General features: G+C 41.8%; 2 non-coding genes across 2 annotated transcripts; one reads left to right on the top strand and one right to left on the bottom strand.

Annotated features, from left to right (window-relative positions):
- Positions 1-1,201: 1,201 nt before the first annotated feature.
- Positions 1,202-1,305, bottom strand: LOC112773914 (small nucleolar RNA R71). Its single transcript, XR_003188436.1, has one exon. It is a non-coding gene; the product is annotated as a small nucleolar RNA R71 (small nucleolar RNA).
- Positions 1,306-25,809: 24,504 nt separating this feature from the next.
- On the top strand, positions 25,810-25,917 carry LOC112774589 (small nucleolar RNA R71). Its single transcript, XR_003189069.1, has one exon. It is a non-coding gene; the product is annotated as a small nucleolar RNA R71 (small nucleolar RNA).

Raw genomic sequence — 25,917 nt, forward strand, 5'->3', positions numbered from 1 at the left:
TAAGAAAGATTCAAACTTTAAGTTCTAGAATCATATCTTGTGATTACTTGTGAGTCAAGTCATTAATTTTGATTTTAAAATTCAAATCTTTTTCAAAACTAATTTTAATCATATCTTTCTATCATATCTTTTTAAATCATATCTTTTTCAAAAAATTTGATTTTAAAATATCTTTTCTAACTTCTTATCTTCTTATCTTTTAAAAATTGAATTTCAAATCTCTTTCAACTAACTACTTAACTTTTTATTTAATTCTTATCTTTAGTAAATCTGCCTAACTAACTTTTTACCTTTAATTTTCGAAAATCCTTTCCCTCTTTTTTCAAAATTTCTTTTTAATTAACTAATTATTTTAATTTTTTATTTTAATTTTATTTCATTCCTAATTTTCGAAAATTACTAACCTTTTTCAAAAACTATTTTCGAAATTTAACTTTAAATTTTAATTTTTAATTTTCGAAAATTCTCTCACCTCTCATCTCCTTCTATTTATTTATTCATCTACTAACACTTCTCCTCACCCAAAATTCGAACCCCTTCTTTTCCTCTGAGTTCGAATTCTTCTCTTCTTCATTCTTAATCTTCTTTTCTTCTACTCACACAAGGGAACCTCTATACTGTGGTAAAAAGGATCCCTATTATTATTTTCTGTTCCCTTCTTTTTCATATGAGCAGGAGCAAGGACAAGAACATTCTTGTTGAAGCAGATCCAGAACCTGAAAGGACTCTAAAAAGAAAACTAAGAGAAGCTAAAATACAACAATCCAGAGACAGCCTTACAGGAATTTTCGAACAGAAAGAGGAGATGGCAGCCGAAAATAATAATAATGCAAGGAGGATGCTTGGTGATTTTACTGCACCTAATTCCAATTTACATGGAAGAAACATCTCAATTCCTACCATTGGAGCAAACAATTTTGAGCTTAAACCTCAATTAGTTTCTCTGATGCAGCAGAATTGCAAGTTCCATGGACTTTCATCTGAAGATCCTTTTCAGTTCTTAACTGAATTTTTGCAGATCTGTGATACTGTTAAGACTAATGGAGTAGATCCTGAAGTCTACAGGCTCATGCTTTTCCCTTTTGCTGTAAGAGATAGAGCTAGAGTGTGGTTGGATTCTCAACCTAAAGATAGCCTGAACTCTTGGGATAAGCTGGTCAAGGCTTTCTTAGCCAAGTTCTTTCCTCCTCAAAAGCTGAGTAAGCTTAGAGTGGATGTTCAAACCTTCAGACAGAAAGAAGGTGAATCCCTCTATGAAGCTTGGGAGAGATACAAGCAATTGACCAAAAAGTGTCTTTCTGACATGTTTTCAGAATGGACCATCCTGGATATATTCTATGATGGTCTGTCTGAATTAGCTAAAATGTCATTGGATACTTCTGCAGGTGGATCCATTAACCTAAAGAAAACACCTGCAGAAGCTCAAGAACTCATTGACATGGTTGCTAACAACCAGTTCATGTATACTTCTGAGAGGAATCCTGTGAGTAATGGGACGCCTCAGAAGAAGGGAGTTCTTGAAATTGATACTCTGAATGCCATATTGGCTCAGAATAAAATATTGACTCAGCAAGTCAATATGATTTTTCAGAGTCTGAATGGAATGCAAGATGCATCCAACAGTACTCAAGAGGCATCTTCTGAAGAAGAAGCTTATGATCTTGAGAACCCTGCAATAGCAGAGGTGAATTACATGGGTGAACCCTATGGAAACACCTATAATCCCTCATGGAGAAATCAGCCAAATCTCTCATGGAAGGATCAAAAGCCTCAACAAGGCTTTAATAATGGTGGAAGAAATAGGTTTAACAATAGCAAGCCTTTTCCATCATCCACTCAGCAATAGACAGAGAACTCTGAACAAAATACCTCTAATTTAGCAAACTTAGTCTCTGATCTATCTAAGGCCACTCTGAGTTTCATGAATGAAACAAGGTCCTCCATTAGAAATTTAGAGGCACAAGTGGGCCAGCTGAGTAAGAAGATCACTGATACCCCTCCTAGTGCTATCCCAAGCAATACAGAAGAAAATCCAAAAGGAGAGTGCAAGGCCATTGAATTGACCATCATGGCCGAATCCAAGGAGGAAGGGGAGGACGTGAATCCCAAGGAGGAAGACCTCCTGGGACGTCCAGTAATCAATAAGGAGTTTCCCTTTGAGGAACCAAAGGAATCTGAGACTCATCTAGAGACCATAGAGATTCCATTAAACCTCCTTACGCCCTTCATGAGCTCTGATGAGTATTCTTCTTCTGAAGAGAATGAGGATGTTACTGAAGAGCAAGTTGCCAAGTTCCTTGGTGCAATCATGAAGCTGAATGCCAATTTATTTGGTAAAGAGACTTGGGGAGATGAACTTCCCTGTTCACCAATGAACTAAATGCATTGGATCAAATGAGATTGCCTCAGAAGAAACAGGATCCTGGAAAGATCCTAATACCTTGTACCATAGGCACCATGACCTTTGATAAGGCTCTATGTGACCTTGGGTCAGGAATAAACCTCATGCCCCTCTCTGTAATGGAGAAACTGGGAATCTTTGAGGTGCAAGCTGCCAGAATCTCATTAGAGATGGCAGACAACTCAAGAAAAGAGGCTTATGGACAAGTAGAGGACGTGTTAGTAAAGGTTGAAGGCCTTTACATCCCTGCTGATTTCATAATCCTGGATACTGGGAAGGATGAGGATAAATCCATCATTCTTGGAAGACCCTTCCTAGCCACAGCAAGAGCTGTGATTGATGTAGACAGAGGTGAACTAGTCCTTCAATTGAATGAGGACTCCCTTGTGTTTAAAACTCAAGGTCATCCTTCTGTAAATATGGAAAAGAGGCACAGTAAGCTTCTCTCAGTACAAAGTCAACTAAAGCTCCCACAGTCAAACTCTAAGTGTGTTGGGAGGCCTCAGCCAAACTCTAAGTTTGGTGTTGAACTCCCATATCCAAACTCTAAGTTTGGTATTGGGAGTCTATAAAATTGACCTGATCACCTGTGTGGAGCCATGAGAGCCCACTGTCAAGCTATTGACATTAAAGAAGCGCTTGTTGGGGGGCAACCCAATTTTTATTTATCTAATTTTATTTTTATTTTATTGTTCTTTCACGTTTTATTAGGTTCATGATCATGTGGAGTCACAAAATAAATAGAAAAATCAAAAATAGAATCAAAAACAGCAGAAGAAAAATCACACCCTAGAGGAAGGGCTTACTGGCGTTTAAACGCCAGTAAGGAGCATCTGGCTGGCGTTCAACGCCAGAACAGAGCATGGATCTGGCGTTGAACGCCCAAAACAAGCAGCATCCTGGCGTTCAGACGCCAGGAATGCACACTGAGAAAAGCTGGCGCTGAACGCCAGAAACATGCTGCATCTGGGCGCTGAACGCCCAGAACAAGCACCAATTCGGCGTTTAAACACCAGAATTGCATGCAAAGGCATTTTACATGCCTCAATGGTGCAGGGATGTAAATCCTTGAGACCTCAGGATCTGTGGACCCCACAAAATCATCTCAGCATCTGTGGACCCCACAGGATCCCCACCTACCTCCACTCATACTCTTCCCTCTTCTCATTCATCCTCTCTTCCCAATAAACACCCTTCCCCAAAACCCTTCACCAATCACCTCAAGCTTACTTCTCTACTACCCCTTCACCACTCACATCCATCCACTCTTCCCCATAAACCTACCTCATAAACCCTACCTACCTTCAAAATTCAAAATCACTTTCTCACCCAAACCCCCCCATATGGCCGAACCTTAACCCCCCCTCCCTCCACTATATAAACCCCTCCATTCTTCTTCATTTTCACACAACACAACCCTCTCTTCCCCTTCTTGGCCGAAACACAAACCTCTCTCCCTCTACTCCATTTCTTCTTCTTCCTCTTTTCTTTCTTCTCTTGCTCAAGGGCGAGCAATATTCTAAGTTTGGTGTGGTAAAAGCATAAGCTTTTTGTTTTTCCATTACCATTGATGGCACCTAAGACCGGAGAATCCTCTAGAAAAGGGAAAGGGAAGACAAAAACTTCCACTTCCGAGTCATGAGAGATGGAAAGATTCATCTTCAAAGCCCATCAAGACCACTTCTATGATGTTGTGGCCAAGAAGAAGGTGATCCCTGAGGTCCCTTTCAAACTCAAGAAAAATGAGTATCCGGAGATCCGACATGAAATCCAAAGAAGAGGTTGGAAAGTTCTAACAAACCCCATCCAACAAGTCGGAATTCTAATGGTTCAAGAGTTCTATGCTAATGCATGGATCACTAGGAACCATGATCAAAGTAAGAACCCAAACCCAAAGAATTATCTCACCATGGTTCGGGGGAACTACTTAGATTTCAGTTCAGAAAATGTGAGGTTGGCGTTCAACTTGCCAATAATGGAAGAGAACGCACGCCCCTACACAAGGAGAGTCAACTTTGATCAAAAGTTGAACCAAGTCCTCATGGACATATGTGTGGAAGGAGCTCAATGGAAGATTGACTCAAAAGGCAAACCGGTTCAACTGAGAAGACTAGACCTTAAGCCTGTAGCTAGAGGATGGTTGGAGTTCATTCAACGCTCAATCATTCCCACTAGCAACTGGTCTGAAGTTACTATAGACCGGGCCATCATGATCCATAGCATCATGATTGGAGAAGAGGTGGAGGTTCATGAGATTATACCTTAAGAACTCTACAAGGTGGCTGACAAGTCCTCCACTATGGCAAGGTTAGCTTTTCCTCACCTCATTTGCCATCTATGTAATTCAGCTGGGATTGACATAGAGGGAGATATCCTCATTGATGAGGACAAGCCCATCACTAAGAAAAGGATGGAGCAAACAAGAGAGCCTATTCATGGATCTCAAGAGACGCATGAAGAAGCTCATCACCAAGAAATCCCTGAGATGCCTCAAGGGATGCACTTTCCTCCACAGAATTTTTGGGAGCAAATCAACACCTCCTTAGGAGAATTAAGTTCCAACATGGGACAACTAAGGGTGGAACATCAAGAGCACTCCATCATCCTCCATGAAATTAGAGAAGATCAAAGAGCAATGAGGGAGGAGCAACAAAGACAAGGACGAGACATAGAAGAGCTCAAGGACATCGTTGGTTCCTCAAGAAGAAAACGCCACCATCACTAAGGTGGACTCATTCCTTGTTCTTAAATTTTTTGTTTTTCGTTTTCTTATGTTAAATGTTTATCTATGTTTGTGTCTTTATTACATGATCATCAGTGTCTAAGTGTCTATGCCTTAAAGTAGTGAATATGAATCCATCACCTCTCTTAAATGAAAAATGTTATTAACTCAAAAGAACAAGAAGTACATGAGTTTCGAATTTATCCTTGAACTCAGTTTAATTATATTGATGTGGTGACAATACTTTTTGTTTTCTGAATGAATGCTTGAACAGTGCATATGTCTTTTGAAGTTGTTGTTTATGAATGTTAAATATGTTGGCTCTTGAAAGAATGATGACAAGGAGACATGTTATTTGATAATCTGAAAAATCATAAAAATGATTCTTGAAGCAAGAAAAAGCAGTGAATACAAAGCTTGCAGAAAAAAAATGGCGAAAAAAAAGAAAAAAATAGAAAAAGAAAAAGCAAGCAGAAAAAGCCAAAAGCTCTTAAAACCAAAAGGCAAGAGAAAAAAGCCAATAACCCTTAAAACCAAAAGGCAAGGGTAAATAAAAAGGATCCCAAGGCTTTGAGCATCAGTGGATAGGAGGGCCTAAAGGAATAAAATCCTGGCCTAAGCGGCTAAACCAAGCTGTCCCTAACCATGTGCTTGTGGCGTGAAGGTGTCAAGTAAAAACTTGAGACTGAGCGGTTAAAGTCAAGGTCCAAAGCAAAAGAAGAGTGTGCTTAAGAACCCTGGACACCTCTAATTGGGGACTTTAGCAAAGCTGAGTCACAATCTAAAAAGGTTCACCCAATTATGTGTCTGTGGCATTTATGTATCCGGTGGTAATACTGGAAAACAAAGTGCTTAGGGCCACGGCCAAGACTCATAAAGTAGCTGTGTTCAAGAATCAACATACTGAACTAGGAGAATCAATAACACTATCTGAACTCTGAGTTCCTATAGATGCCAATCATTCTGAACTTCAATGGATAAAGTGAGATGCCAAAACTATTCAAGAGGCAAAAAGCTACAAGTCCCGCTCATCTGATTGGAGCTATGTTTCATTGATATTTTGGAATTTATAGTATATTCTCTTCTCTTTAACCTATTTAATTTTCAGTTTCTTGGGGACAAGCAACAATTTAAGTTTGGTGTTGTGATGAGCGGATAATTTATACGCTTTTTGGCATTATTTTTAGTATGTTTTTAGTAGAATCTAGTTACTTTTAGGGATGTTTTTATTAGTTTTTATGTTAAATTCACATTTCTGGACTTTACTATGAGTTTGTGTATTTTTCTATGATTTCAGGTATTTTCTGGCTGAAATTGAGGGACTTGAGCAAAAATCAGATTCAGAGGTTGAAGAAGGACTGCTGATGCTGTTGGATTCTGACCTCCCCCCACTTAAAGTGGATTTTCTGGAGCTACAAAACTCAAAATGGTGTGCTTCTAATTGCATTGGAAAGTAGACATCCAGGGCTTTGCAGAAATATATAATAGTCCATACTTTGGCCGAGTTTAGATGATACAAAAGGGCGTTGAACGCCAGTTCTACGCTGCAGTCTGGAGTTAAACGCCAGAAACACGTCACGAACCAGAGTTAAACGCCAAAAACACGTTACAACTTGGCGTTCAACTCCAGAAGAAGCCTCTGCACGTGTAACATTCAAGCTCAGCCCAAGCAAACACCAAGTGAGCCCCGGAAGTGGATTTATGCATCAATTACTTACTTTTGTAAACCCTAGTAGCTAGTCTAGTATAAATAGGACTTTTTACTATTGTATTTACATCTTATGATCTATGGATTATCTTTTGATCTATTGATCACGTTTGGGGGCTGGCCATTCGGCCATGCCTGAACCTTCCACTTATGTATTTTTCAACGGTAGAGTTTCTGCACTCCATAGATTAAGGTGTGGAGCTCTGCTGTTCCTCATGATTTAATACAAAGTACTACTGTTTTTCTATTCAATTCAACTTATTCCGCTTCTAAGATATCCATTCGCACCCAAGAACATGATGAATGTGATGATTATGTGACGCTCATCATCATTCTCACTTATGAACGCGTGCCTGACAACCACTTCCGTTCTACATGCAAACAAGCTAGAATGAATATCTCTTGGATATCTAATACAGGGGACCGAGTCCGAGTTATTAGTATCTTCGTGGAATAAGTTAGAACCCATGGATGGCCATTCCTGAGATCTGGAAAGTCTAAACCTTGTCTGTGGTATTCCGAGTAGGATCTAGGAAGGGATGGCTGTGACGAACTTCAAACTCGCGAGTGCTGGGCGTAGTGACAGACGCAAAAGGAGGGTGACTCCTATTCCAGTATGATCGAGAACCTCCAGATGATTAGCCATGCCGTGATAGAGCATTTGGACCTTTTTCACAGAGAGGATGGGATGTAGCCATTGACAATGGTGATGCCCTATATAAAGCTTTCCATGGAAAGGAGTAGGAAGGATTGGATGAAGACAGCAGGAAAGCATCTCTATACGCTTATCTGAAATTCTCACCAATTAATTACATAAGTATTTCTATCTTTATTTTCTGTTTATTTACTATTATTATTCGAAAAATCCATAACTATTTAATATCCGCCTGACTGAGATTTACAAGATGACCATAGCTTGCTTTATACCAACAATCTCCGTGGGATCGACCCTTACTCACATAAGGTTTATTACTTGGACGACCCAGTGCACTTGCTGGTTAGTTGTATCGAAGTTGTGACAAATTATAGATTAAGATTAGAGCACCAAGTTTTTGGAGCCATTACCAGGGATCAAAATTTCGTGCAACAATCCACAAGGGAGAAACGACCACCCACTCATTTGAAAGATTTTGTTTATGTAAACACCACCATTAACAATGTTGGGTCCAATTGGTCCATCAATTTCAACAAAGTCAGGTATCCAATTTAAAATTTTGTGTCATATAATAATTTACTTTCTACATTACATAAGGCATATTCACTTGCACTAACCAATGATGTTGAGCCAAAATGTTATAAAGAGGTGTTCCGAGGGTTACCTGAAACTGTAGGCTGATCTCGGATGAGATCTTCTGTACTGGCCAGAGATGACGTGTCCGGCTGGCTGGTGGCGGCCGGAGCTGTTGTGTCTGACTTGTTGGACTGGCTTCACTTCTGATCCTTGGTCACCGGAGGGTGGGGAGTACCTGCAAGAGACTCCGATGCTTAAGTTAGCACGGGTATTAAGCAGGTTTATTATAGAATCAGAGTATGAGTTATACCTGGGTGCTCCAGTGTATTTATAGTGGTTGTAGAGTGACCTTTCTAGATAAGATAAGTTAGTTATCTTATCTTATCTTTATCTTTGAGTTGAGGTCAGCTTATCTTCAAGGGAACCGCCCTTATCTCTATAGGCTTGTATGGCCTGTGGATTTGGGTCGTGTTCCTCTATTTGGGCCCTTTATTGGACTTTTCTGTCGATTTGGCTGACCTCTTTGAGAAGAGGTCGGATAGCCTGGCCTGAAGAGGTCGGTCGCTTTGTCACTGAACATCTCGGGTCGGATAGCTCGGCCCAGGGTGTGAACAGTGCCCCTGCTCGAGCTCGGTCTTCTACTTTGAGGTCGAGTCCTTGACTTCGATCTTTCTCTAGTGAAGCCGAACTCGAGCATTTTGTCGATTCCTTTATTTGTAGAACCTTTTTGAATGTGGAATGCTTTCCTCTAAGAGCGCGCGTTTTTATATCAGCGCTTTGGCTTTGGGAATATGCGAAGCTTTAAATACCTTCATTAATTGGTTTTGATTGCCCGTTTCTTTGGCTTTTTCGAAATTCACGATCAAAAAATGGTTTCTCTTCTTCGTCTTTCTCCATAACTTCTCCTTTCGCTCTCTCACTTTCTATTTTCGCCTGCATTTTGCCTCAGCATCATTTTGGCGATTCTCTGGGTGATTCCATCTTTCCATCTTCAATCTCCTTTGAAGCTTCTTTCTCTGTTCAGGTTGGTTTTTCTTCCTTTCTCACGTCATTTTCCTTGTCTGGTTTTGAGAAAGTTTTGATTTTGTTTGGAGAAAGTTTGGATCTTTCTGCTTTTGCTGTGCCTGATTGCTATTGTAATGTGTATTCTGGGAGTTTCTTCGCCCTTTTGTATGAACCTTTTCGTCTTTCTTGTTGCTTAATGTTCTTAAGGCTTTTGCATGTTATCACCGTTTCTGTTTGTGCCTTTGATGATGATTTTGTTTGGTTCTGAAAAAAGGTTGTGCCTTTGACAATTTCCACTTGGCGTGTTTGATGTTGTCGATGCTTTTTTGCTGATAGACTGTAAAAATATAGTGGCTTTGATGACTTTTTGTGTTTTGACTTTCTGAAATGTTTGTGATTTGACTTTTCCTGTTTGAGAGATGGACGTAAACTGTAGATTTTTTCTAAATCCTTGCTTTGTTATTGCCTCCAAAGGATGCCCCAGGGCTTTGGTTTGAGTCTTGCGGTTTTCCTTTTCTGTTTGTTCTTCTGTATCATATTAGTCGAGTTGTTTTGCCCCTCGTCTGAGATGTTTTTTAGTAACCCAATCTTCTTTTCTTATTGTAGGATTAGTTGGCCTCATGTCTTCTCGTTATAACATTGTAGAGATGTCTTCAAAAGTTCCCGAGGGGATGTCCGATTGGCTGGACTCCCTTGTCTTAATGTGTGTCTCTATTGTGGATGCTGAGTTTTGTGTAGAGCTGAAAAAATGTCATAGGGTTTGTGGTGGTGGTGCCCGAGAGAGAGATTATGAGCTTGTGGCGCCCGACTCTGACGAGAGGGTTTGCTTTCCTACTTCTGTCGAGGGGGAGCATCCTTTTTTCTATGCCTATGAATATTTCTTCAGCCAGTTGGACATTACCTTTCCTTTTACTGCTTTTAAGACCGACTTGTTGTGGTCGTGTAATATTGCCCCATCCCAGCTTCATTCGAATTCCTGGGGTTTTATCAAGATTTTTATGCTGCTTTGCCAAGAGTTAGGCATAACACCTTCTCAGACTCTTTTCCTCTATCTTTTTGTTTCTGCCAAGCCCGGAGGGTCTTCCAAAAAGAAAGCTTCATGGGTTTCTTTTAGGTCAGCACAGGGGCATAAAGTTTTTGCCATGTATGATGAGTCTTTTAAAGATTTTAAGAATTATTTCTTTCGAGTCCGTGCTGTTGAGGGGGCCCGCCCCTTTTTTCTTAATGAAAATGATGAGCCTGTCTTTCCTCTAGAATGGCAAAAGAATGTGAGAGTGTCTCGCTATACATGGGAGATGCTTGACAAGGTTGAGCGGGCTTTTGTAACTGCTCTTGAAGATTTATGGGGGGAACCACCCCATCTTGATACGAAAAGATTTTTGAGTGATCCATCTTTGATTCGAACTGCTTTGGGTACTGTCTGACTTGTTTCTATACTTGCTTTTTAGTTTTGCTTCTTCTTTTTGTGATTGTAACCCATTGCTGTGGTCGATTCTGTATTTTCAGAGATGTCAAAAAACAACGATTCCATGAAGGCCTACAAGAAAGCAAAGAAGGCTGCAGCTGCTCAAAATATCTCGGCCAAGGTGGCGGGAGAGGGATCTTCTCAAGTTCCGGTGAAGCCGCTCGTGCCGAGTTCTCCTGGCCCGAGGAGGGTAATTTCCACTCCTAGGGTTTGCCTGGCTGAGCCTCTGCAGTCTTTCGCTGCTACTTCTGGTGCTCCTCCCAACAAGAAACAAAAAACAATTGAGCCTTTCAACCTTGATGCCCCTGATTTTGACGCGGTCGAGTTCGTAGATCAGCAGATCGGTCCATACGGTGTCCTCCCTATGGATGATGTATCACTTCTTCATCATTTGGACTTTATAACTCAGAGTAGTGTAAAAATGGCACATATGGGAGCTTTCTTGTATCGAACGGCTCAAAATCTTCCTCTCCATGCAACCAAAGCCTTCATGGAGGAGGCAAAACAGGAATTCGACCGGATGAAGGGCTTGAAAGAGGAGCTTAAGGTGAAAGTAGCTAAACTGGAGAAGGATATGGAGAACGAAAAGGCTAGCTCTCTTGCCCTGGCGGCTTCTGTGAGATTGGCCGAGGACACTGCGTTGAGGTATAAAGATAGTTATGTCACATCCTATCGGGAGGTGATACGTCTGAGGGAGGAGTTGGAGTCTTCCCGAGTTGACTATTCCGAACTCCAAGGTCACCTTGTCGGCAGCGTAAACGCTGCTTATGATAATTTGAAGGAGCAGGTTCAAGTTCTCGCTCCTGAGGTTGATCTTACTCTTTTTAACTTGGACAACATTGTGAGGGATGGTAAGATTGTCCCCGACGACCAAGATGACGATGATGTTGAACCTCCCTCTGCGCCTGTTGCTAAAGTGTCGACCTCTATAGTTCCTCCTGCTGGGATTGCTCATCCAGAATTAGATCCTGATTGTCAAATTCTGAATAGGGACGATGGTACGGTGGATGCAGTGCCTCTCCAAGCTCGCCCTCCTTCACCCCAGACTGATGCTATCGAGAAGGCTCCCGATCTTAGATGATTTTTCTTGGATGTTTGTGTAGATAGCCCGACTTGTGGGCTTTTAAACTCTTTATTCTGTAATTTGAATATTTTGCTGACTGTTGATACTCCTTCTGGTTGCTTGTTTAGCAACTTTTTATTTTGAAAAAATAACAAGTAGCTTTCAAGCTTTGGGCCTGATCCTGAAGCTTGTTTATAATATTGTATTTTATATCATGCTTGTTTGCACTTGTCTTGTCACCTTTCTGGGTTTTGAGAGTGTTAGAGCCTTGCTGCTCGGCCTCTTTGGATTGCTTTGTACTTGTTGCTTGTGGCTTGGATCCTTTGTGGATGTGTGGATCCAACTCGTATTTCGGTTTTCTGGCTCTTACTTGTATTTATTTCTGGCCATCCATAGCCGATTTCTTTACGTTGGTCCTCTTTCCAGTTATTTTTGTAATCCTCTTTTTTGGACCTTTGTCAAGTCTCTTTCAGGGACTACTTTTATAACTTATTTGTTATAGGAGACCGACTTCTTTATGTCGATCTCTTCTAAGTTATTTTGTAATCCTCTTTCTTGGACCTTTGTCAGGTCTCTTTCAGGGGTTACTTTTATAACTTGTCCGTTGTAGGAGACCGACTTCTTTATGCCGATCTCTTCTAAGTTATTTTGTAATCCTCTTTCTTGGACCTTTGTCAGGTCTCTTTCAGGGATTACTTTTATAACTTTTCCGTTGTAGTAGACCGACTTCTTTATGTCGATCTTTTCTAAGTTATTTTGTAATCCTCTTTCTTGGACCTTTGTCAGGTCTCTTTCAGGGATTACTTTTATAACTTGTTTTTCGTAGGAGACCGACTTCGTCATGTCGATCTCTTCTAAGTTATAGCAATTCCTCTTTTATAGGGTTGGCCAGACCTCTTTCCAGGGATTTGCTGATAACTTGGGTTGACTTGGTCTGACTTTTTAACATTGGCCAGTCTTTAAGTTATTATTTAGCAATCCATAAGACCTCGTCAGGTTCTTTTTCTGGATCACTTTCGATAACTTCTTGCATTATTCTGTGTTCATCTTGCCGATTTGTAGAAGGTGGTTTCCATCTTTGTTTGGTCGACCTTTAGATGAATCGCGTTTTCATCTCTATTGGTCTTTATCGTGATCGTGCAGTGAATCTGTTTTTCACTTTTCTGCCGATCTGTTGCTTTATAATCGGACGATGAATGCTTCAGATTAATGCATCTTGAAATTTTGTAGAATATCTAAAATATGTTTTATTTAAAAGAAAGTGCAAATATATACATGTGGGAGTTTTTTCATCCCTTTAAGTCGGATAATTTCTGAATCTCAACTTGGTGCCTCATTAAAAAACCTTTTCAGGAAAAAGAGTGCATCCTATGATGAGATCTTTTACCTTCTCTTAGCTATAGTACCTTCTTAGGTTGCAGGCGTGCCATGATCTGGGAAGCTCTCGTCCCTCGAGTTCGGACAGTCTGTAGTAGCCCTTCCCAAGTACTTCTATGACTCGGTAGGGTCCTTTCTAATTTGCTGCCAGCTTTCCTTCTCCGGGTCGAGTTGTTCTAATATCATTTCGGATTAGGATGAGATCATTCTCAGCGAAACCTCTTGGCACTACCTTTTGATTATATCTGGAAGCCATTCGACGTTTTAGTGCTTCTTCCCTGATCCGAGCTTTTTCTTGGATTTCAGGAAGTAGGTCGAGCTCTTCCCTTTGAAGTTGGGAGTCCTCATTGTAATGAACCACTCTAGGCGACCTTTCCTCGACCTCTACTGGGATCATTGCCTCCACTCTGTATGCTAGTCGAAATGGTGATTCGTTTGTGGTGGAATGTGGCGTTGTTCGATATGCCCATAGGACTTGTGGAAGTTCTTCGGCCTAGGCTCCTTTTGCATCTTGCAGTCTCTGTTTTAGCCCAGCCAATATGACTTTGTTGGCCGCTTCGGCTTGTCCATTGGCTTGGGGATGTTCAACGGAGGTGAACTGGTGTTTTATGTTTAAGTCGGCTACTAACTTTCTGAAGCCCGCGTCTGTAAATTGGGTGCCATTGTCTGTAGTGATGGAGTATGGAACCCCAAACCTTGTGACAATATTCCTATATAGGAATTTCCGGCTCCTTTGAGCAGTGGCGTTGGCTAGGGGCTCTGCCTCGATCCACTTTGTGAAATAGTCTACCCCGACTATGAGGAATTTAACTTGTCCCGATCCCTGGGGAAAGGGTCCGAGAAGATCGAGTCCCCATTTTGCAAATGGCCAAGGCAATGTTATGCTGATGAGCTCTTCTGGCGGGGCGATGTGAAAGTTGGCATGTTTCTGGCATGGTGGGCATGTCCTTACAAACTCTGTAGCTTCTTTTTGTAGAGTTGGCCAATAAAATCCCGCCCGGAGTACTTGTTTGGTGAGAGCTTGTGCTCCGAGATGATTACCACAAATGCCACTGTGTACTTCCTCTAAAACTTCCTTTGTATTGAAGGTCGGCACACATTTTAGTAGTGGTATTGAAATCCCTCTTTTATATAGGGTGTTGTTTATGATGGTGTAGTACTGAGCCTCCCGTTTTAACCTCTTTGCCTCCTTCTCATTTGTGGGGAGTGTTTCTGTTTTGAGGTAATTAATTATAGGGGTCATCCATCCTTGATCCTGACTTGTTATGGCTAGGACTTTTTCCTCTTCTGAGATTGATGGATTCTGCAGCATTTCGTGGATGAAGCTTCTATTGTTGCCCCCTGGTTTGGTGCTGGCTAGTTTTGAGAGTGCATCAGCTCGGGCATTTTGTTCGCGGGGTATGTGGCAGATCTTATATTCCCCGAGTTGTCTGAGCTGTTCCTTGGTTTTATCCAAATACTTTTTCATGGTGGGATCTTTGGCTTGGTAGCTCCCTGTTATTTGTGAGGTGACTACTTGCGAATCGCTGAAGATGTTGAGTTTTTGAGCTCCAACCTCCTTAGCCAGCTTCAAACTAGCTAGTAACGCTTCATATTCCGCCTGGTTGTTTGAGGCCGGGAACCCAAATTTGAGGGAAAGCTCAACTTGGGTTCCTTGGTTGCTTTCTATTATCACACCTGCACCGCTTCCAGTCTTATTTGAAGACCCGTCCACGTAGAGATTCCATTCTGTGGGGGTTTTCAGGGTATCTGTGAATTCTGCAATGAAGTCGGCCAAGTATTGTGATTTGATGGCTGTCCGAGCTTTATATTGGAGGTCAAACTCGGATAACTCGACTGCCCATTGTAAAATTCTGCCTGCTAGATCTGTTTTCTGCAGTATCCCTTTTATGGGCTGGTCGGTCCGAACCTTAATGGTGTGAGCCTGAAAGTACGGACGAAGTCGTCGAGATGTCAGTATGAGAGTGTAGGCGAACTTTTCTATTTTTTGGTAGTTCAGCTCGGATCCCTGCAGTGCTTTACTAATGAAGTATACAGGTTGTCGCTCTTTGTCATCCTCTCGAACCAGTGCTGAGGCTACAGCCTGACTTCCTACCGCAAGGTATAATACGAGTGGTTCTTCCTCTCGTGGTCGAGTTAGGATAGGTGGTCGTCCCAGGAAATTTTTGAAATCCTGGAAGGCTTGCTCGCATTCCATTGTCCATTCGAACTTCTTTCCATTCCTTAAAGTGGCATAGAAGGAGAGAGATCTTATCACTGATCCCGCTAAGAATCTGGATAAGGCTGCTAATCTCCCATTGAGTTGTTGTACCTCTCTGACACAAGTTGGGCTCTTCATGTCGAGTATGGCCTGGCATTTATCCGGATTTGTTTTAATTCCTCTTTGTGTGAGCATGAAACCTAAGAATTTTCCTGCTTCTACTGCAAAGGTACATTTTGCGGGATTGAGTCGCATGTCATGCTTCCTTATAGTGTCGAACACTTGAGCCAGGTCGGACAGTAATGTCTCTTCGCTTTGTGTCTTTATTAACATGTCGTCCATGTAGACTTCCATGATTTTTCCGATATGATCTGAAAAGACTTTATTCATTAGCCTTTGATACGTAGCTCCCGCATTCTTGAGACCGAAAGGCATAACAATGTAGCAGTAATTTGCTTTTGGCATCAAAAACGAGGTCTTTTCTTGATCTGGTGGATACATGGGGATTTGGTTGTATTCGGAATATGCATCCATAAACGAGAGGTATCTATATCCAGATGAAGCATCTACCAGAGCGTCAATACTTGGGAGTGGGTAAGGATCTTTTGGGCAGGTTTTGTTGAGATCGGTGTAGTCGGTGCACATTCGCCATTTTCCATTTGATTTTTTCACCAAGACGACGTTAGCTAGCCATAGTGGGTACTTGACTTCTCTTATGAATCCTGCCTCCAGTATTGCTTGTACCTGTTCTTCCACAGCTTGGGATCGTTCTGGCCCAAGTTTTCTTCGTCTTTGCTGTACCGGCCAAGATCCTGGATAGACCGCCAGCTTGTGACTCATTAGCTTGGGGTCTATGCCTGGCATGTCTGCAGATTTCCATGCGAAGAGATCGACATTATCTCGTAAGAAATGTACTAGTAATTCTTTTGCGTCTCCCTTCAGGATCGTGCCAATATTAGTTTTTTTGTCCGAGGTATCCCCGATCTGAACTTTCTCTATTTTTCCTTCGGGCTGTGGACGGAGTTCTTCTCGTCTCTGAACTCCACCAAGCTCAATTGTATAGAACTCTTCTCCTCTGCCTCTGAGGTTTAGACTTTCGTTATAACAGCGGCGTGCCATCTTTTGATCTGCTTTTATTGTAGCTAACCCTTCTGTAGTTGGGAATTTCATGCATAGATGTGGAGTTGAGACTATTGCGCCGAGTTGATTTAGTGTTGTCCGACCTATTAGGGCATTGTAGGCTGAACTCACGTCGACCACGATGTAGTCTATCTTGAGTGTTCTGAATTGGTTCCCTTTTTCGAAGGTTGTATGTAGTGACACGTATCCCAGCGGTTGTACTGGGGTATCTCCCAGTCCGAACAGGCTGTTAGGGTATGCTCTAAGCTCCTTTTCTTCTAAGCCGAGTTTGTCGAAGGCAGTTTTGAATAAGATGTCGGAGGAGCTCTCTTGATCTATTAATGTGCGGTGGAGATTGGCATTTGCCAGTATGATGGTGATGACCATGGGGTCGTCGTGTCCTGAGATGATACCAGATGCATCTTCTTTGGTGAATGTGATTGCAGGGATGTCGGGAGCTTCCTCCCTTCCTTCGACATGATATACTTCTTTGAGATATTTTTTGCGGGATGATTTGGAGATTTCTCCTCCTGCAAATCCTCTGTGTATCATATGGACATGTCTTTCTGGCGTACGAGGTGATCGCTCGATTCGTCCGACATCTTCATCCCTTCTTCTCTTTCTTTGATCATCATCTCGGGTGGCCAAAAATCGATCTAGTTGTCCTTCTCTTACTAATTTTTTCTATGATGTTTTTTAAGTCGAAGCATTCGTTGGTGGAATGCCCTCGGACTCGGTGATATTCGCAGTATTCGTTCTGATTTCCTCCTCCTCTTTTGCCTTTGAGTGGTCGAGCTGGGGGTATCTTTTCTATATGGCAGACTTCTTTGTAGACATCTACCAGGGATACCCTAAGAGGGGTGTAATTATGATATTTTTTAATTTTCTCCCCTTGTCGATCTTCCTTCTTTTTGGATTCTTTATCTTTGTCTCGGTAGGAGAATCCGGATTTTGAGGTTTCTCCCAACCGAGAGTTTTCTTCCATGTTGATATATTTTTCCGCTCGCTCCTGCACCTCATCTTGAGATGTGAGATATTTCTTCGATATAGATTGGCTGAAAGGTCCCTCTCGTAGGCCATTGATGAGGCCCATGATGGCGGCCTCTGTTGGCAAGCTTTGTATGTCTAGGCATGTTTTGTTGAATCTCTCCATGTAGTTGCGAAGACTTTTCCGATCTCCTTGCCTGATTCCTAGTAGACTGGGGGCGTGCTTGGCCTTGTCTTTTTGGATGGAGAATTTGGCCAGAAATTTTTTGGCTAGGTCGTCAAAGCTTGAGATGGACTTAGGAGGTAAGTTGTCGAACCATCAAATTGCTGTCTTCGTGAGGGTCGTTGGAAAAGCTTTGCAGCGAACAGCGTCCGAGGTGTCGGTGAGGTACATTCTGCTTTTGAAGTTGCTGAGGTGATGGTTGGGATCTGTAGTGCCATCATACAGAGTCATATCCGGGAGTTTAAAGTCCTTAAGAATTTTAGTTTTCATGATGTCCCTAGTGAATGGATCGTGATCTTTGCGTGAATTGTCCTCAGGGGTGGTCCGGGTAGCCTTTACTTTGAGATCGGCTTCAAGTTATAGAATTTTATCTTCTAGCTCTCGACGTCGCCTTACCTCTCTTTGTAGATCCTTGCCAACTTCTCGTTGATGCTAGCTTTCTTTTTCAAGTTGCTTTAAACGATTTTGAAGTGCTTCTATTACTCCTGGATTTGATGAGTTTTTGTCTCCGTTAGATTCTGGAGTATCTTTTGGTGTAGCGTCCGCATTTTTGTGCGGCGTTCTGTCTTCTAGGTCTGAATTGTGGTCGTTGTCATGGTCGTCCGCCATGGGGATGGGATGAATTTCAGGTTCCCCGGCAACGGCGCCAATGTTCCGAGGGTTACCTGAAACTGTAGGCTAATCTCGGATGAGATCTTCTGTACTGGTCGGAGATGACGTGTCCGGCTGGCTGGTGGCAGCCGAAGCTATTGTGTCCGACTTGTTGGACTGGCTTCACTTCTGATCCTTGGTCACCGGAGGGTGGGGGGTACCTGCAAGAGACTCTGATGCTTAAGTTAGCACGGGTATTAAGCAGGTTTATTGTAGAATCAGAGTATGAGTTATACCTGGGTGCTCCAGTGTATTTATAGTGGTTGTAGAGTGACCTTTCTAGATAAGATAAGTTAGTTATCTTATCTTATCTTTATCTTTGAGTTGAGGTCAGCTTATCTTCAAGGGAACCGCCCTTATCTCTATAGGCTTGGACGGCCTGTGGATTTGGGTCGTGTTCCTCTATTTGGGCCCTTTATTGGACTTTCCTGTCGATTTGGCCGACCTCTTTGAGAAGAGGTCGGATAGCCTGGCCTGAAGAGGTCGGTCGCTTTCTCACTGAACATCTCGGGTCGGATAGCTCGGCCCAGGGTGTGAACAAGAGGCAATCTCACAATCTTGTTGGCAAGAAGTCATCAATGTTGAGCTCAAAGCTCTAGAGATGAAAAAGACATGGAAACTCACAACTTTGCCACATGGAAAGAAGGCGATTGGAAGCAAGTGGGTTTTTAAGAAAAAGCACAATCCGGATGGTTCAAGAGAGAGGTATAAGTCCCGGTAAGTGGCGAAAGGATACATACAAGTGGCTGGTGTTAACTATTTAGAAACTTTTAGCCCAATGGTAAAGTTAAAAATATTGAGGATTGTGCTGGCTCTAGCTGTCATGAAAGGTTGGATGCTTAAACAAGTCGATGTGAATACCGCTTTCTTACATGTTATACTCAAGGAGGAGGTATACATGAAGCCACCATATGGCTTAGATGTTGAAGAAAGGAAAGTTTGCAAGCTAGAAAGGTCGTTATATGGGCTTAAACAAGCAAGTAGGCAATGGAACCACATGCTACACTCGGTATTGGTAGAAGCTGGGTACACCAAATTATCATCCGACCACTGTTTGTTTACAAAGGGGACAGAATTTGGCTTTACAGCATTACTGGTATATGTGGACGATTTGGTGATAGCAGACAATGATAGGAAGAAAATCAATCGAATTAAAAGGATCTTAGATGAGAAGTTCAAGATCAAAGATTAAGGAGACCTCAAATTCTTTTTAGGAATAGAGGTTGCAAGGTCAAAGAAGGGGATTTCCCTTTATCAAAGAAAGTATGTTATGGATCTTTTAAAGGAGACAAGGTTTGAAAATTGCAAGCTGGTGCACGAAATTGTGATCATCAACAATGGCGCCAAAGACTTGGAGCTCTCAAACGTGAATCACACTTTGTCACAATTCCGCACAACTAATCAGCAAGTGCACTGGGTCGTCCAAGTAATAAACCTTACGTGAGTAAGGGTCGATCCCACGGAGATTGTCGGCTTGAAGCAAGCTATGGTCATCTTGTAAATCTCAGTTAGGCAGATTCAAATGGTTATGGAGTTTAAGGTGATGAAAATAAACATAAAATAAAGATAGAGATACTTATGTAATTCATTGGTGGATTTCAGATAAGCGTATGAAGATGCTTTGTTCCCCTTGAACCTCTGCTTTCCTATTTCCTTCTTCCAATCATTCATACTCCTTTCCATGGCAAGCTTTATGTTGGGCATCACCATTGTCAATGGCTACATCCCGTCCTCTCAGTGAAAATGGTCCTAATGCTCTGTCACAACATCGGCTAATCAGCTGTCGGTTCTCGATCATGTCGGAATAGGATCCATTGATCCTTTTGCGTCTGTCACACGCCCCACAATCGCGAGTTTGAAGCTCGTCACAGTCATCCCTTCCCAGATCCTACTCGAAATACCACAGACAAGGTTTAGACTTTCTGGATCTCAGGAATGGCCGCCAATAATTCTAGCCTATACCACGAAGGTTCCAATCTTAGATTAGAAACCCAAGAGATACGCACTCAAGCCATTGCTAGTAGAACAGAGGTGGTTGTCAGGCACATGTTCATAGGTGAGAATGATGATGAGTGTCACGGATCATCACATTCATCAAGTTGAAGAACGAATGAATATCTTGGAGAAGAAATAGGCATGAATTGAATAGAAAAACAATAGTACTTTGTATTAATTCATGAAGAACAGCAGAGCTCCACACCTTAATCTATGGTGTGTAGAAACTCCACCGTTGAAAATACATAAGAACAAGGTCTAGGCATGGCCGTGAGGCCAGCCCCCCAAATGTGTCTAAGATAGCATAAGACTTATCAAAGATGAAAATACAATAGTATAAGGTCCTATTTATAGAGAACTAGTAGCCTAGGGTTACAGAAATCAGTAATTAATGCAGAAATCTTCTTCCGGACCCACTTGGTGTGTGCTTGGGCTGAGCATTGAAGCATTTTCGTGTAGAGACTTTTCTTGGAGTTAAACGCCAGCTTTTGTGCCAGTTTGGGCGTTTAACTCCAGCTTTTGTGCCAGTTTTGGAGTTAAACGCCAGAATTCTTGAGCTGACTTGGATTGCCTGTTTAGGCCATCAAATCTCGGGCAAAGTATGAACTATTATATATTTCTGGAAAGCCCAGGATGTCTACTTTCCAACTCAATTAAGAGCGCTCCAATTGAACTTCTGTAGCTCTAGAAAATCCACTTTGAGTGCAGGGAGGTCAGAATCCAACAGCATCTGTAGTCCTTTTTTCAGCCTCTGAATCAGATTTTTGCTCAGGTCCCTCAATTTCAGCCAGAAAATACCTGAAATCATAGAAAAACACACAAACTCATAGTAAAGTCCAGAAGAGTAATTTTTATTTAAAAACTAATAAAAACATAATAAAAACTAACTAAAATATACTAAAAACATACTAAAAACAATGCCAAAAAGCGTATAAATTATCCGCTCATCACAACACCAAACTTAAATTGTTGCTTGTCCCCAAGCAACTGAAAATCAAATAGGATAAAAATAAGAGAATATACAATGAATTCCAAAAACATCTATGAAGATCAGTATTAATTAGATGAGCGGGGCTTTTAGCTTTTTGCTTCTGAACAGTTTTGGCATCTCACTTTATCCTTTGAAGTTCAGAATGATTGGCATCTATAAGAACTCAGAATCCAGATAGTGTTATTGATTCTCCTAGTTAAGTATGTTGATTCTTGAACACAGCTACTTTATGAGTCTTGGCCGTGGCCCTAAGCACTTTGTTTTCCAGTATTACCACCGGATACATAAATGCCACAGACACATAACTGGGTGAACCTTTTCAGATTGTGACTCAGCTTTGCTAGAGTCCCCAATTAGAGGTGTCCAGGGTTCTTAAGCACACTCTTCTTTTTGCTTTGGACCTCGACTTTAACCGCTCAGTCTCAAGTTTTCACTTGACACCTTCACGCCACAAGCACATGGTTAGGGACAGCTTGGTTTAGCTGCTTAGGCCAGGATTTTATTCCTGTGGGCCCTCCTATCCACTGATGCTCAAAGCCTTAGATCCTTTTTATCACCCTTGCCTTTTGGTTTAAAGGGGTATTGGCTTTTTTTGCTTGCTTTTTTTTTTTGCAAGCTTTTCACTGCTTTTTCTTGCTTCAAGAATCAATTTTATGATTTTTCAGATCATCAGATAACATTTTTCCTTTTCCTTTCATTCTTTCAAGAGCCAACAATTTTAACATTCATGAACAATCAAATTCAAAAATATGCCCTGTTCAAGCATTCATTCAGAAAAACAATAGCATTGCCACCACATCAAAATAATTAAACTGTTTTAAAATTCAAAATTTATATACTTCTTTTTCTTTTTCAATTAAAAACATTTTTCATTTAAGAAAGGTGATGGATTCATTTTCATATCTTTAAGGCATAGACACTAAGACACTAATGATCATGTAATAAAGACACAAACATAGATAAACATGAAGCACAATTTTCGAAAAACAGGAAAAAAAGAACAAGAAAATTAAAGAACGGGTCCACCTTAGTGATGGCGGCTTGTTCTTCCTCTTGAAGATCTTATGGAGTGCTTGAGCTCCTCAATGTCTCTTCCTTGCCTTTGTTGCTCCTCTCTCATGGTTCTTTGATCTTCTCTAATTTCATGCTTAGTTGTCCCATGTTGGAACTTAATTCTCCTAGGGAGGTGTTGATTTGCTCCCAATAGTTTTGTGGAGGAAGATGCATCCCTTGAGGCATCTCAGGGATTTCATGATGAGGAATTTCCTCATGCTCTTGATGAGGTTCTCTTGTTTTCTCCATCCTTTTCTTAGTGATGGGCTTGTCCTCATCAATGAGAATGTCTCCCTCTATGTCAATTCCAACCGAATTGCAAAGGTGACAAATGAGATGAGGGAAGGCTAACCTTGCCAAAGGAGAGGACTTGTCCGCCACCTTGTAGAGTTCTTGGGATATAACCTCATGAACTTTCACTTCCTCTCCAATCATGATGCTATGTATCATGATAGCCCGGTCTATAGTAGCTTCGGACCGGTTGCTAGTGGGAATGATTGAGCGTTGGATGAACTCCAACCATCCCCTAGCCACGGGCTTGAGGTCATGCCTTCTTAGTTGAACCGGCTTCCCTCTTGAATCTCTCTTCCATTGAGCGCCCTCTTCACATATGTCCATGAGGACTTAGTCCAATCTTTGATCAAAGTTGACCCTTCTAGTATAGGGGTGTGCATCTCCTTGCATCATAGGCAAATTGAATGCCAACCTTACATTTTCCGGACTAAAGTCTAAGTATTTCCCTCGGACCATTGTAAGCTAATTCTTAGGGTCCGGGTTCACACTTTGATCATGGTTTTTGGTGATCCATGCATTGGCATAAAACTCTTGAACCATTAAGATTCCGACTTGTTGAATGGGGTTGGTGAGAACTTCCCAACCTCTTCTTCGGATCTCATGTCGGATCTCCGGATACTCATTCTTTTTGAGTTTGAAAGGGACCTCAGGGATCACTTTCTTCTTGGCCACAACTTCATAGAAGTGGTCTTGATGCACCCTTGAAAGGAATCTCTCCATCTCCCATGACTCGGAGGTGGAAGCTTTTGCCTTCCCTTTCCTCTTTCTAGAGGTTTCTCCGGCCTTTGGTGCCATAAATGGTTATGGAAAAATAAAAAGCTTTAGCTTTTACCACACCAAACTTAGAAGGTTGCTCGTCCTCGAGCAAAGAAGAAAGAAGAGAGTAGAAGAAGAAGAAATAGAGGAGATGGAGTGGGCTTTGTGATTCGGCCAAGGGGGAGAAGTGGTGTTTAGGTTGTGTGAAAATGAAGGAGTGAGGATGGGTTTGGGAGGGAAAGTGGTTTGAATTTGAATGGTGAGGTAGGTGGGGTTTTATGAAGGATGGATGTGAGTAGTAAAGAGAATGGTAGGATTTGATAGGTGAGGGATTTTTGGGGAAGAGGTATTGAGGTGATTGGTGAATGGGTGAAGAAGAGAGAGAGTGGTGGGGTAGGTGGGGATCATGTGGGGTCCACAGATCCTGAGGTATCAAGGATATCTCATCCCTGCACCAAGTGGCGTGCAAAACGCCCCTTTCTGCCAATCCTGGCGTTAAACGCCAGGCTGCTGCCCATTTCTGGCGTTTAACACCAGCTTCTTACCCATTCCTGGCATTAAACTCCAGTCTGGTGCCCTTTTCTGGCGTTAAACGCCCAGAATGGTGCCAGACTGGGCGTTTAACGCCCATTCTGCTACCTTTACTAGCGTTTAAACGCCAGTAACTGTCTCCTCCAGGGTGTTCTGTTTTTCATTTTGTTTTTCACTTTGTTTTTGCTTTTTCAATTGTTTTTGTGACTTCACATGATCATCAACCTACAGAAAATATAAAATAACAATAGAAAATAGAAATTTAAAGTAAAAATTGGGTTGCCTCCCAACAAGCGCTTCTTTAATGTCAATAGCTTGACAGTGGGCTCTCATGGAGCCTCACAGATGTTCAGAGCATTGTTGGAACCTCCCAATACCAAACTTAGAGTTTGAATGTGGGGGTTCAACACCAAACTTAGAGTTTGGTTGTGGCCTCCCAACACCAAACTTAGAGTTTGACTGTGGGGGCTCTGTTTGACTCTGTATTGAGAGAAACTTTTCATGCTTCCTCTCCATGGTTACAGAGGGATATCCTTGAGCTTTAAACACAAGGGAGTCTTCATTCACTTGAATGATCAATTCTCCTCTGTCAACATCAATCATAGCCTTTGCTGTGGCTAGGAATGGTCTGCCAAGGATGATGGATTCATCCATACACTTTCCAGTCTCTAGGACTATAAAATCAGCAGGGATGTAATGGTCTTCAACCTTTACCAAGATATCCTCTACAAGTCCATAAGCCTGTTTCTTTGAATTGTCTGCCATCTCTAGTGAGATTCTTGCAGCTTGTACCTCAATGATCCCTAACTTCTCCATTACAGAGAGAGGCATAAGATTTATGCTTGACCCTAGGTCACACAGAGCCTTCTCAAAGGTCATGGTGCCTATGGTACAAGGGATTGAGAACTTTCCAGGGTCCTGTCTCTTTTGAGGTAATCTCTGCCTAGTCAAATCATCCAGTTCTTTGATGAGCAACGAAGGTTCATTCTCCCAAGTCTCATTACCAAATAACTTGGCATTTAGCTTCATGATTGCTCCAAGATACTTAGCAACTTGCTCTTCAGTAACATCTTCATCCTCTTCAGAGGAAGAATATTCATCAGAGCTCATGAATGGCAGAAGTAAATTCAATGGAATCTCTATGGTCTCTGTGTGAGCCTCAGATTCCCATGGTTCTTCATTAGGGAACTCCATGGAGGTCAGTGGGCGTCCATTGAGGTCTTCCTCAGTGGGAATCACTGCCTCTTCCTCCTCTCCATGTTCGGCCATGTGAGATGTGGTTATGGCCTTGCACTCTCTTTTTGGATTCTCTTCTGTATTGCTTGGGAGAGTGCTAGGAGGGAGTTCAGTAATTTTCTTACTCAGCTGACCCAATTGTGCCTCCAAATTTCTAATGGAGGACCTTGTTTCAGTCATGAAACTTTGAGTGATTTTGATTAGATCAGAGACAATGGTTGTTAAGTCAGAGGGGTTTTGCTTAGAATTCTCTGTCGGTTGCTGAGAAGATGATGGAAAAGGCTTGCTATTGCTAAACCTGTTTCTTCCACCATTATTGTTATTGAAACCTTGTTGAGGTCTCTGTTGATCCTTCCATGAGAGATTTGGGTGATTTCTCCATGAAGGATTATAGGTGTTTCCATAGGGTTCTCCCATGTAATTCACTTCTTCCATTGTTGGGTTCTCAGGATCATAAGCTTCTTCCTTAGAAGATGCTTCCTTGGTACTGCCTGTTGCTGCTTGCATTCCAGACAGACTCTGAGAAATCATATTAACTTGTTAGGTTAATATTTTATTCTGAGCCAATATGGCATTCAGAGTATCAATCTCAAGAACTCCTTTCTTCTGATTTGTCCCATTATTCACAGGATTTCTTTCAGAAGTGTACATGAATTGGTTATTTACAACCATTTCAATGAGTTCTTGAGCTTCTGCAGGCGTCTTCTTCAGATGAAGAGATCCTCCAGCAGAGCTATCCAATGACGTCTTGGATAGTTCAGACAGACCATCATAGAAGATTCCTATGATGCTCCATTCTGAAAGCATGTCAGAAGGGCACCTTCTGATCAATTTCTTGTATCTCTCCCAAGCTTCATAGAGGGATTCACCATCCTTTTGTCTAAAGGTTTGGACTTCCACTCTAAGCTT

The sequence above is a fragment of the Arachis hypogaea genome, chromosome 18, assembly GCF_003086295.3.
Source record: "Arachis hypogaea cultivar Tifrunner chromosome 18, arahy.Tifrunner.gnm2.J5K5, whole genome shotgun sequence".
NCBI lineage: Eukaryota > Viridiplantae > Streptophyta > Magnoliopsida > Fabales > Fabaceae > Arachis > Arachis hypogaea.